This window comes from Chenopodium album, chromosome 2 (genome assembly GCF_948465745.1).
Source record: "Chenopodium album chromosome 2, dcCheAlbu1.1, whole genome shotgun sequence".
In the NCBI taxonomy this organism is placed as follows: Eukaryota; Viridiplantae; Streptophyta; class Magnoliopsida; order Caryophyllales; family Amaranthaceae; genus Chenopodium; species Chenopodium album.
Window position 1 is genome coordinate 57,162,467 of NC_137835.1, and position 14,527 is coordinate 57,176,993.

The window sequence follows — 14,527 nt, forward strand, 5'->3', positions numbered from 1 at the left end:
CTCTTGAGTATATATATCATTTTCTATATTATGGTGACTCTTGAGTATATATATCATTTTCTATATTATTATTAGAAGATTTATATGTAGATGTCATTTAACTTGGGCCATATATGATTCAGATTGATAATCATTATTGTATTTAGTATAAAGTTGATAAATAAATTATAATGCTTCACGTAAAAAAAAAATGCATTGTAGTGGTGGCAGTAGAGGTGTTTAATACTGCTGCCATTTTTTTAATAAGATAGAAGGCTATTCGTAACCGGTGTTAGGTTATGCTAGTTACAAATAATACCGTATTTGTAACCGGCGTAACTTAATGCTAGTTACGAATAGTATGCTTTCCAAATTGGAAAATAGACTATTTGTAACTGGCGTTAGGTTAAGCCAGTTACGAATAGTACATTATTTGTAACTAACATTAGCCGGTTACAAATAATTTTCACTAGTTTTAACGGTGGCATTCACAACCAACGATGCCAGTTACAAAAAGTCAATTTCGCCAGTTACAAATAGCTTTTTTTTCTACTAGTGATACTCATATTCACCAAAAACTGAAAAAAAATCCTAATTTAATTCAAATTTTAATCAAAATTTAGCAACACACATCATAAATTGGGTATGGATTCAAGCAGTATACATAATATGTAAATATATAGCATCATAAAAAATTCAAGCAGTTGCAAACTTGCAATGGATACATGTGACATATTCCATTTTTAACATTGGAGCGAATTTCGTTGCTAACTTAATCCCACTATCAAACTACCAATAAAGTAATAATAAGAATCCAAATTTTTCTTCACCTTCTCATCTATACTATATAGAATTACAACAATACCCAATAATCCAATCATAAAGTACTATACAATTCAATCTTACAATCTATTTTGTAATTAGTTTATGAACCTACCTTATTACGACATTATGCACCTGCTATCAATTACACTACAACAATAACAAATCCTTAGTTATTCAGAACCTATTATCAATCACACTCAAATAAAGTAATTCCAACAAAAAAAAAAAGACACTCCTTCTTCCTATAATGGAATTCTGAACATAATCAACTAATGTCAAATTCAATAAACAATTAATTGAAGACGAATTTCAAGATCAAAATATATTCCTCAAAACATTTAATCCATATCTGTTGGGAAAAATCATACACGAATTCCTTAAATCATGAAATCAAAATCAATATAATAACACATTCAATTCGTCATTTCAAAACATTCCTTTGAAATTACAATCATATACCTTAAAAATGACCAAAAATTACAATAATTAGTTTAACTATACCAAAGAAAAAAATCACAAATTTTAAACCTAGGAGAAAGAGAAATAAATTACCGGCACAAGTCATATAAGCAATGGCAGCATAAGCTCCATGTTTAATCAAGCATGATGGAACCTCAAAAGAAGATATGTGTGCCATCAAGCTAAGGAGTTAGACATTATAGGAAGAGAAAATGAAAAATCGTGATTGATACTTTAGTGAAGATGAAGCAGTCAGAGTAATATAGAGGAGAGATAAGGAAAAGGTATTAAAATTTCAAAACTTTAAATGAGGGTAAAATGTAAATAAACTTTAGGGGTATAAATGGCATCACAATGCTCATAAGAGTTTGTTTGCACTTTTAATTAGGTAGGGAAATTCATTTTAATTTACTAATTGAAAAATAAATGAATATTGCTCCACATAACTATGTAAGAGAAGTTGATTCATTCATTTCCTATCTCCCGTAGAGTAAAAAACTAAAATTTTCTTGTCATACCTTCCGCTTCGGTGGCTACAATCTAATACGATGTACATGTTTTTACTTTCGTATTCACAAAAATCTTTTATTATTATTATTATTATTATTATTATTATTATTATTATTATTATTATTATTATTATTATTATTATTATTATTATTAACAAAACCTACAAAGTCAATCAATTTACAAGAAATTAATGGGGAGTCGAGATACAATCTGGATCCCACTCCTTTAGCTATAACGAACTCAATCCTGTTGAAAATGTGACTCATGTGAGCAGTTGCACGAGCACTTATATCCTGAGTGCTTAGGAATGTTGAACCCGCTTCAGCAACACAACAACATCCTTTTCTAATTCCCCTAAAGAAGAAAGGAGAAGGGGAAAAAACCATAACCAATAGCCCTACACCGTGCCTCATATTTGTCTCGTTTCCGCTGAACAACAACCGACACAACACAACCAGGAAAATAAATTTAGCATAAATTTTCCTCATCATCATCATTATAAATTAAGCATAAAATTTCCTTGTAAAATAATTTTTTAACTTTTAGATGTATTATTATTATTATTCTAAGTTAATTTAATTTTACGTTAGGTTTATGTAGTAAAAATTGGAAAACTCTATATTTATTTAATATTACATGAGATATGTAGTATAAAATTACATAGAATGGAAAATATTAATTACAAAAATGGAAACTATATGAATCAATATAATCACAAACATATTATATGATTTGGTGAATATTTTGTGTATACTTATAGTAAGTAATTAATGTCATTGGCTAAAAAAAAGGAAAAACAGGCGAGGGGATTTCGGAGGGAAAAAACAGCACCAGGAAATGACACGTGTCATTCCTGGTGTCTATTTTAGTAATATATATGGATTTTTATTTTTGTAGCAAATTTATTTCGAATCATTATTTTAGCTTGGCATTCAATATATGTAGATGGCTAAAAGTCTATTTTTCTACTACCCTATACAACTTCTAGCTTCTGGGCGCTTACATATTATAGGGGTGCACGCACTTGACCGCTAAACTGATGATCAAGGAACGCAATAATTAGATCTATTTATCATTATTGTAGCTAAACATTACATGTTACTAGAAAAGTGGTGAAGATATCACAATATTCATTTTTGGAAAGCCTAATCACTTTTATGTAAATGACTTGGCAACCATATATCGAGGAGATTATTGCATCACTCCCCGAGATGTGTCATTCAAATCTAAATGTGATGCGGACATTTAATTTGCACCCTTGATTTGCTTTGATATCGTTGAGTACCATCAACCTAATTGAGTTATGCTCAGTTTGCTTTGTAGAAAACGATCCGTATGATGACTCACACAAGTGATAAGCTACATAACACAAATCGACGTAGCTAGTCGTAACAAGGATGATGAAGCTATGCATAACAAGTTTATAGAACAATGGCGCAAGCGTGAGGCGAGAGTAGTCCCTAGTTGTCCATTCACCGGTTATACATTACCAGAGTACATCACTTGGTATTAGTCTATCACCAGGAACATCATCATCCCCCGACACAGATTCAACCTTTTACTCATTATCAACCTTCCTCCACCAAGATAGTGTTGGTAAGATGGCATTATAATTTTTTTTAGTAAATTTTTAACTATTGTAGACTACTAATGACAATTGTTTTTTGTACTTTAGTTACATGCATTAGGTGAAATAGTTGGTAGATACTCCAAAGCTGTGGAAGTTACTACTGATTTGCCTATATAGACAACCCTACCTTTGACCTTGGAAACGCTTTGCAGCATAACTGCATTTTGCGATGACATATTGACAAGGGCCGATCAATCACACCTCCTTCGTGAAAAATAGTATTCATCGTCCCACACCATGTGCTTCCACCTCACATAGTCTTTCAAACACTCGGTCACCCCGACCACCTCCACATAGTAGTTCACGAGATTGTGGATATAAACGCAGATCTTTTCGTCCAACACACTCAAAGCTTCCTCTTACCCCTTCTTCTGGTCACGAGGCTCTCCACTAGGAGTTAGTACTAATTTATTCTCACTTACGTCTATTCCTCATACTTCCTCGTTTGTAGCCAATACTACTACACCTTCACTCTCTTCTACTTATTTATCCGTGCTTGTCACTACTACTTCACCACCATCATTATTAGCTTTGCTACTTTCTTTTTCAGATCTTTTGACTCATCCATCACTTTCTTCGTCTATAATTGTATCTCCTCCACCAATACATTGACCTATGTTCATCGACACACTATTGTCTTCTCGCTCATTTTAAAGGTGGATGAGAGAAATCTAGACTCACCATCATCACCCCTATCGTAAGAAACATGTGAAGACTAGATATGACTTTGGGTATTTCTTTATAATATTGGAAAGCTTTCTTAGAACTTATTATTGTAATTTTGGAACACTTTAACTTATCAATGTCATTAGAAGTATTTTGGTAAACATTGCAACTCATATTGTAATTATAAGTATTTTGAAAAACTTATAAGCGTGTGTTGGTTGGTTTAATTTGGTGGTGAAGAAATATATATGAGTGTGTTGAATTATCACATATTGTTTGGTGTTGCATTATCACAAATTTTATTGATTTAGCACATTGAAATTGCAGGGCCTTTTCATTTTAAAAAAAATAGAGCAAAACCGCTAAGCTGTTGGTTGAGTTGGTCCTCTAACATGGTATCAAAGTCAACGTGACATAGAGGTCACGGGTTCGAATCTCATCCACCCCTCCTTCAAAGTGGAATTAATTCGCAGCGGGTATGGGAGAGCTTGTGTTGCATCCACATTTCAAGCCCAAAGGGCCTTTTATGTGAGGGGGAGTGATAAAGTATAAAACATATTCCTAGACCTCAACCATCAGCTTAAACTTTTGATTGAGTTGGTCCTTTTCTGAGTAGCGGTTTATGCTCTGTAATTTTTTGTAAAAAGCAGAATAATTGTATATGTGGATGTCAAATCTGTAAATAAGTTTTAAACCTGAGCAAATAACGTCAATAAGTTTGTACATAGCTATAGTTTTGTCAATCGTTCCCTTTTATAAAAGTTTGTATTCTCACCATCTATCTCCTCGTTACATGAATCCCTATCTGTCATCAAACTCCTTATGTAAAAAAATAATAATAAATAAAAATTACTCCGTATGTGTTTTACTCCTTTATTGCAATATTGACATGATGTGAACAAGCATTTTATTTTTTTAAATAAAAAGCAATATTTTATGACTACCTTTCAAATCAACTACTCGCCAGGGGAATGATGGACCGCTACCCGGTATAGGCTACCCCACCCGATACCAAGTGACGTCAGAATTTTTTTTTATTTATTATTATATTTAGGATAAATAACAGTACTTAATGACTTAATAACAGTATTTGATAAATTAATAATAGTACCTTAATTTAAAATAACAGTTTTTAATAATACATTGATTTTTACTATAATTCGATCTGATAATTACTTAAATGACTTTTAACGGTACTAGTTATCACAAATCTACTACTTACACATCAAAATAAATTATTTTAACAGTTTAAAAGCCCACCATGCTTCGCAATAATAGTTATTTAACTAGAGAGTTTTGATCAATACCTGAACTTAGTCGACAATGGAACCTCCGGCGTTCTGAGCTTCCGACTTTACCAAGGTAGCTAACCCTAACCCTGTCTTCCTTAGATCAGGCTCAGCACAGATCTAATTCGTTTCCTACCTCAAACCGTAATCTCTAATTAGACAATCATTACTGTGATTATGATGGAACTTTTTAAACAGAAAGATAACTCATTTGATATATAAGGTTCAAGGGGATAGCGTTTCCTTCTTGAACGAAATTTTTATTTAATTTGAAAAGTTTACAACACTCATATATTACAACAAACACACAAACTGAAAGCTTAAACAGACATAAGCTGAACTAGAGTTTTCTCTACTTTAAGAGAGATGGAGGACCAATCTGGCTCTTAAGGTGAGTATTTTTCTCTAGAGGACTCTCTAATGCTTTCAGAGCAATTCTCTAGCTAACTCTTCCAACTCTGCCTTCACTTCTTGGCCTAAGTCCCTTTATATAGGGAAGCAAACTTACATAGGATCCTTATCCTGACTCAGCAAGCAATTCTACACCATTGCTTTTTACAAAGATACTTTAAGACGGAAACAATTAATAAAATGTGGCTACAGTAAAGATGCCTTGAATTATTGTTGGCGTGGGCTCAAGCATTCATAAATTCATCCATCATCATCTCTTGTAAACCTCCCTCACTATCTTTACTATCTTCGTACATAGGATTCTCTCTACAAAGTTCTGCAACACATTTGGCTACATACTCTTCATCCCAACTCATGAATGCTTCAAAAAGATACGCATAGCCTTCAAATGACAGAAACTTTTCACTTTCTATATCTTCTAAATATTTGTAGATTGACTCGGTGTTGTTTATGCCATCTACTAAATATTCTTTCATCTCGTTAGGCGCCACAATTGTTGTGTTACCAACATGAAACATGACAAGAGGATTTTCTTTTATAAAATCGTTAAGATATTGTGAAATGTAGAAAAATCCCCGTGCTCTTGCTTCAGTTGGATTTATAACAGTCTTCTGACGAATTAGTATGGGATCTTTGCAATACCTCACTACCCCAAATATTATCAAGTAATGCGGGGGACTAACTTTTTCTTATTTAACTTCGATATTAGCACATTGTACCTTTACTCTTAACTGAAATTCGTCTTTTTTGTCATCACAATATTTTCGAACCTTGTTGAATGCGTACTGCTGGAACTTTGTAAGTTTTGGAAAGAAAGAGTCATTAGGAGTAGGGAATTCATAGAAATTATGTACCATTCCATAATCCCAAGCCTTGTAATGTATACTAATGAATGGAGCATCTTTATCAAGAGGATATGGGTAGATTCGCAATGATGCAACTTTAGAGTTTTTGGGAAACTTTACTCTTTCTCCCCATAGATCTCGAAGATCAAAGAATTTACTGGACCTTGTAACCACCAACTCGTACCATGTCCTAAAATCGTTATCTCTTATTGACAGGGTAAAGTCGTATCCCCTAATCAAAAATAATTACCTAAATCACTAACTAAGGTAGATAGGGAAGTAGGGCCGAACTCCACAGGGAAACAAGTCTTTTTAATTCTAATTAATTATTATACTCTAAATTATCTAAGTAACCAATATTTTAAGTGTGAATTCTATACTACGAAGAATGAGTTTAGGGAGAAAAGAATCAATAATAAGGAAACCTAGGGTCACAGGTTCACCAATAATTAATATTCCGGGATAGAACGAAGTAATTAATAATTAACAATGCATAGATAACATGATTAACAGGCTCTCGCAATTTATTAATCAACATAGATCTAACAGGCTCTCGCAATTTATTAGACCTAAGTTCCTATTAAAAATAGCCTTTAATATTAAATCAACATCTGCTCGATTCATCAATTCAATATTGCTAAACATTCACAATCAAATTACATCTGCTCGATTCATAACCTAATTGCAAAGAATTAAAACAATTCAATAGGAAATTATCATGCAATATCAACAATCAATAATAACAAACTATCCCTTCATATTAATTATGGATCCCCATAAACCCTAGAATTAAACTACTCACTAATAATCATAACTAAACCAATCAAATAAATAAATAAGAACATAATCAAGAAAACAATTAAAATAGCTGAAATTAAAAGGGGAAGAAATTGTACCAAAATAAATCTGGAATTAATGGAGGAATTAAGAACAAGAGTTTAGAGAGAATTTAAGAGAGAGAAAAAGACTAAGTAGAGAGAGAAAGTCTAAGAGAAAGAGGTAAGTAATTATTCCGTACAAAAACGTATTTTAAACCTTTCCTAAAACACGAATTAAACTAAACTAAATCAGACTCTAGGAAAACACGCGCCCGATCGGGCGAAGGGCCGCCCGATCAGGCCCGCCTTTTTTCCAATGCTTCTTTTGATATGCAGCGCCCGATCGAGCCTAGCTCACCCGATCGGGCGCGCCTCTTCCTTGAGGACACCAATGCACGCAGCCGCCCGATCGGGCGTATGCTTGCCCGATCGGGCCCGGTCTTCATCTTCGAGGCTTGGACTTCGAATGGGCTAGATTTCTCGGCCCAATTCATATTTCCTCTCGGGTCTCGAATACATAGTCCAAATGCCTCGCGATCCAAATTACCAAGCCCTTAGTCACCGGCTCTCACCGATATTGGGCTCCAAAAGTGGTCGTGTCCTTCTAGCTTCCGTAGTCGATCCAATAAGGCCCGAGAAAATGCTCCAAGAGTGCAATTTCCTGTAAAATACAACTAAAACTACGAAAACACTAGAACACACAAATTAGTAATAAAAGTGGCCCGAAAGAGCCAAAAACACTACTAATAATGACCACGGGACGGGGGTAAAACACTATATAAAATAGACATATCAAACTCCCCCAAGCCAAACCTTTGCTTGTCCCTAAGCAAAGAGCTCATCAATGAACATATAAAACATACTTCACCCCAATAAACAAATCAAAAGCCAACGATTCAAGGTAAAATTAAATGAACATGCTTCAACATCAATCAATCTTATTCATCTAATCACCCTTCCTCCCCAACAATTGTCAAATAAAGCAAACCACAAGAGCATATAGAATTCAAGACTAGTGCTCACACACTCAACTCTCATTTATGTGGCGAGTAAAGAATGTACTCGATCGCTCTCCACCCAACCCCTTTAATGTGAACAATGCCCTCCCAACTCACACTCTCGTGTGTATAAAAAACATTGAACGCTCATCCTACTAGTCGACTCGAAATATGCCAAGTCATAACTTGCATTGAAAAACAACACTTTCACATTTACATAACTTCTATGCACAAGGTCAGAAGGTCTTTTAAGCTTGTAATGTAAGGCTAGGGTAAAGGTAGGATAAATTTGGGATTATGTGAGAGAAAAGCTATGCTAAAAGGGAGCCAAATCCTAATAAACCCATGATCAAAAATAATGATCACACACATCTCCAACATAACCAACTCCAAACAACAATCCACCAAATATACTCCAAACAATAAAAACAATCCCAACACTCACAATTTCACTCATAAAAATATGACAATATGGAACAAGAGTGAATAACAAACCTTGAACTCATAACTTGAAATATTTACATTGAAACTCAACTTTTTTTTTCTTTCTTTTCTTTTGATTAACCTTCACTTAGAACATTTGAACATCAAACATTTTTTTCTTTTTTTTCTTAGAAGTTCACTTTCTTTTTTTCAAATTTCTCACTTTTTTTTTTGAACTTCTTTTTTTTCCATCACACTTTTATTTTTCTCAAATATATACAACTTTCAAACTCATAAAAACAAAAATATGATCAAGAACAAATTACTTCTCAAAACCCACCCAAATTGTGCAAATAATGTGCACACTACAAACTCCCTCACCTCACTCACTAATAGCTCCCCCAAGCCAAGCTTGGGACTAGTAACCAATGGGGCAATTAAGGCTTGTAATGTGGCTATAAACAATAAAAGGGAACAAGCAACAACATGGGTGACAAGAAGGGAACAAATGTATCTAAATACTCTGAAGGCTACCTAAAAGAATGAACGCCTTCGTCCTCCTCATGTGCATAATAAAAAGTCATGAAACACTACTCATAGTTGCAAATCAATACTCAAATTCATTGACATACCAGGAATTATGGAACTATCACACATTTCCTAACCAAATCAACTAGTCAAGCACTATATTCACAAGTAGTTGGGCAAAATTGACGCATGTTTAGGAATCCAAACAATTAGACTTCAAATCATGACCGACAAATCCACAATATTCATCATCAAATACCAAGAATCAAAACAAATTTTCTCAAGTATGGGGCACAGGGAAGTATGATTTACAATTCATTGGAACGTATTTTTGAATTTTTTTATTTTTCAATTTTTTTGTATTTTTCAAATATAAGAAAGCAATAAAAAACTACCCTAGGAAAGCAAATAAAAACTATACTAGAAAGCAAATAAAGAGAGAGAAGGAAGAGAATTTCCAAGTGAAAGAACACCCCCCAAGCCAAATCAAGCAATGCCCTCATTGACTTGGGAGAGTAGCCTACTCCTCATCCTCATCCATCCTAGAATAACCCCCGTCGTGGCTAGAACCGGCTCCTCCATGGCTAGAGCCACCACCTCCATACCCCGAACCACCCGCATAGTAGTTAGGGTCTACATTCCCACCCATACCCCCATATCCGTGGACCGAAGAGTAGTCCACGTAAGTACCATAAGCACCGGGGTGAGAATACCCTCCTTGGGGGTATTGGAACCAATCGGGAGTAAGTGAATCGGGAGGAATAGCCCCCCGACGGGCATAATCATCATACATGGGGTAAAGGCCCCTCCCTAGGTTCCTCTCTATAAGACCAACCCGCCCATCTAGGGTGCTTAACCTAGAGTCTAGGTTTTGCATCATACCCTCAACCCTCCCTTGCCCCGTCTCAATGCGGTCTAATTGGCTCCTAAAAGCCGAAAAGTCATATGGGGCATTGGGGTCGACATTGTAATCGACCGAGGAAGTGGGCATGCCATAGGTGAAAGGTGGGGGTGGTTGGTAGTGTGGTGAGTGGTGAATGGGGGATTGGTGGGGTTGTGGTGAGGGATGAGGTGGTTGAACCTCACCTTGACCATTTATCTCGAAAGTATAAGAGGGCTTCCCCCTCTCAAATTTGGTCAAGGCGGAGTTGGGTAAGGTAAAGGCTTGGTCCCTCCTACCCGATTGTCGGTGGACAATCCACCAAGTATCACTCCCCACCGGTTGTACCCAGTTCAAACTCCCTAAATAGGGTAGGTCCATTAGGTTCGATCCCACAACTTTCCTATGGCCATCGGGGTTCCAACCTAAGTGTTTCCTAGCAATATGGGTCACTAACCCCCCAAAGTAAATAGGTGCTCTAGACCTACTAGCCTCGGCCGCATTGGCCGCCCTTTGGAAATGATTGGCTATCCTATGGGGTATGTTAAATTTTTCAGCATTAGGAATTATATAGGATGCCAATAGTTCCAATTCATCTCTCCGAACATTTTCCGATTCATGCCTCCCAAAAATAGTGAGGCCGACAAATCTTTGCCAAAGCTTTGGGACGGGATGTTGAATCCACGTCCCTTTGGCATGTTGGAGGCACACTAAATCCTCCCCAGTTAACCTCTTATAGACCACGGCGGTGTGGTCTTGAGAGGGCTCAATAGGTTTATCCGATTTTAAATCAAACAACTTTCCAAATTCTTTTAGAGTTAGTCTCACATCGTTGTTTAATAATCGGAACTGTACATGAGTGATTAGTGCATTCATTTTAATAACATTAAAACTTGAGATAAATTCCAATGTTAAATAATCATAAGTATCATGGCACATTTGAAAAAAACCACTCATTCCTATGCCCTTGAACAATTTTTCCACATATTTATCAAGACCTAACCTAACTAATGTAGGATGATGAATGAAACGGGTAGAAATTACCTGATGATCGATGAGGTTGACCATCCTAACCCGTTGCTCCTTCGAGGTGATTACAACCTCCTCCCATCCCGGAATTTGAAGGTCCGGGTTGATTGTTGGTTGTGGTGCACTTGAGCTCTCACCCCTTTGATTCCTTGAACGCTTGGAGGCCATTTTCTTGTAAAATAGTGGAAAATTTGAGGTTTCTCTCTCTTAGGGTTTGAGAAAATTTGAGAGAAAGTGGGGGAAAATTAGTGTATATGGTAGAGGAGGATGAGGGGAGATGGAATATGTAAGAATTTTTGAATTTGGATGGAAGAATTGGAGGAGATCTTGGATGGAAGTGTAAGTTGAAGGTTTGAAAATGGAGGTTTTAGAGAGAAAAAGTGAAATGAAGAAGATGAAATAAGGAGAAAGTGAGGAAAGAAAGAAGAGAAAATAAAATAAAGGGGGGACGGGCTGTAGGCGCGCCCGATCGGGTGAAGGTTTGGAATTCCAGAACTCAAGTTGCGCGCCCGATCGGGCGCGAACGCGAACAAAATTTTCGCCCTTTGCTCTCCCGATCGGGCGAGCTTCGCCCGACATATCTTTTCCTTTCACTCGATTTTCCAAAAAAAAGCGCTCAATCGGGCAAGCTTTGCCCGATCGGGCGAAAATAATCTCTGAATTCAGCCTTGCTTGCGCGCCCGATCGGGCGAATTTGATGCTGATTTCTGGGTTGCTTGCGCGCCCGATCGGGCGAGGCTTATTCTTCAAATTTTTTCTAAGTCTTTATACCTGTCAAATTCATACCTGTACAACAACACTTAAGACTGGTGAAATATCACTCTCCTCGTCTCTTTAAAAAAAACAAAAATAGGGAAAAAGGAAAACTAGTCTAGAAAGCATGAAATACGGGTTGCCTCCCGCAAAGCGTTGGTTTATCTAGGTCTCGCACGACCTTCTTACCGCCTTGAAGCTCATGTTGGAAGTGGAGTAAGGAGAGTCTCCTCCACATCTCTAATGGTAGCACCTTCATGATACACTTTCAACCTTTGGCCATTTACTTTGAACTCTTCACCTTTGTCATTCACCAACTCCACCGAACCAAATTTATTCACCTTTGTGACAGTGAAGGGACCGGACCACCTAGACTTCAACTTTCCTGGGAAAATCTTCAATCTAGAATTAAAGAGAAGAACCTTATCACCCGGTGCAAACTCTCTTGGTAAGATCCTCTTGTCATGCCACTTCTTGGTCTTCTCCTTGTAGATCCGCGCACTATCATATGCCGACAATCTAAACTCATCCAACTCACACTACAAAAAAAATTACTTATAGAAGCAAGTAAAACATGCCTCTAATAATAATGATGTAGCCTCTAATGTCCTTTAGAGATAATTATTCAAGTGCCTCTAATAATTCTGTCGCTAATTCATGGTTGCCTCTAAAGCCTCTTTTAGAGGCAATACTATGTATTGATTCTAAAGGCCCATATGTTTAGAGGCAACCATATTATCTTGCCCCAAAATATAATTAGAGGCATTATTAAAATTTGCTTCTAAATACCATAATTATTTAGGGGCAACCATATAATTTTGCCACAAAATATAATTAGAGACATTATAACAATTTGCTTCCAAATATCATATACATTTAGAGACAATCATGTAATTATGTCTCAAAATATAATTAGATGCAATTTCATATATTAATGCCGATGATATTTAGATGCAAATTCGAAATTAGACATGAAAGGTTTTAGAGGCACAATACATGATATATGCATGTAATGTATTTATTCTAGATGTATAGAATTTTTTTTTAAAAAAAATATATAAAAAAAATAAAATTATAATATTACCTTCAATGTAAATTTATAGGCAATATCATTCTAAGGATTCACTTATCAATATAACATACGTAAATCAAAAAATATCATAATGAACATGGCTGATTTCAATAAATAAATCAAAAATGATATTATTAATAAATTAATAGTCACTACATAATTGATCAATCCTCTTAGCATAACATATCCAAATTGATAAATTTTTGAGCCTAGGTTTGGTAACTTTCTAGATCTACAACTTTCACGAAGGGACTATGGCCAAAAAAAAAAAAAAAAAAAAAAAAAAAAAAAAAAAACCAATTGCAAATCGATGATTTTGGAGCGACCAGAGCAGCAACTACAGTACATCATTTATCTTCATAGGGGCAGCAGTAGCTTCACGGGGCAACAATAGCTTCACTCTACAAAGGCAACAACATTTCAAGGAATAAGTAGATGCAACATTTAGGCAACATTCAACACAACGCGACATTATTAAATAAGTAGGAATCTATCATAATCATACAGAGCATAACATAACACTACCTTGAACATGGTATTTGGTCACACACAACATAGTACATTTAATAAAAAAAAAACAAAATAAAAAATCAACTTTTACACACAAATTTTCATTTCATTAGCAAACTGTTTCTGGATGGTCAAGTTCAAAGATAGCATCACTAATCCCTACCATTAACCAATGTTATGAGAGTAAGGTTCTCATAAACAACAAGTATTTTAGAGGTAATTCCACATGTAATAATTTCTAATTTCTTAACTAAGTAATAAAAAGAGTTGCCATGTTGAATTTTGATTAACGAGTAAACTGATCATCTAGATGCAAGAGACATTACATATATATTAAAATTGGAAGCTCAAAATCTAGACAGTTTAGGCAATGTTAGGACTATATTTATAACATAGAAATCATATCAATGAACAATCAAAGACAACCACCGCTGATTATGATTTATAAGCTCCTAATAGCACAAACAAAACAATACTAAAACTTACAATGAATATAATAAATAGTACTACTCCTCTTCATCTTCTTGCATTTCATCATCCTCTCCATCCTCATTCTCATTCTCATCATCTTCATCTTCATCCACATCATCATTAACCTATAATTTCATAATTAATATGCAATAAAAAGAATCAAATTTAATTATATTATCATATAACAATATTAAATAATGAACATGTAAAAAAATATTAAATAATAAAATATACCTCATCCATATTTGTTTCAGACAAATCATAGCCTAAATGGTTCAAAATATTTCCCATGAAACCTTTCATAACCTCCATTTCCTTCTGAAGCCCTCTCATCTTTTTCGTCAGGGCTTTATTTTTCACATTTATTTCTTTTACCTCTTTTTTAGCCTCTATTGCCTCATTCTTTGCCTCATCGGCTTCTTTGCGTAACT

The 14,527-nt window shown here is 35.3% G+C and overlaps 1 long non-coding RNA gene across 1 annotated transcript; it reads right to left on the reverse strand.

The window, feature by feature from the left end:
* Positions 1-13,368: 13,368 nt before the first annotated feature.
* LOC145586017 (uncharacterized) lies at positions 13,369-14,220 on the reverse strand. Its single transcript, XR_014100779.1, has 2 exons — positions 14,112-14,220; positions 13,369-13,516 (listed from the first exon to the last, which is right to left on the reverse strand). It is a non-coding gene; the product is annotated as an uncharacterized LOC145586017 (long non-coding RNA).
* Positions 14,221-14,527: the final 307 nt, after the last annotated feature.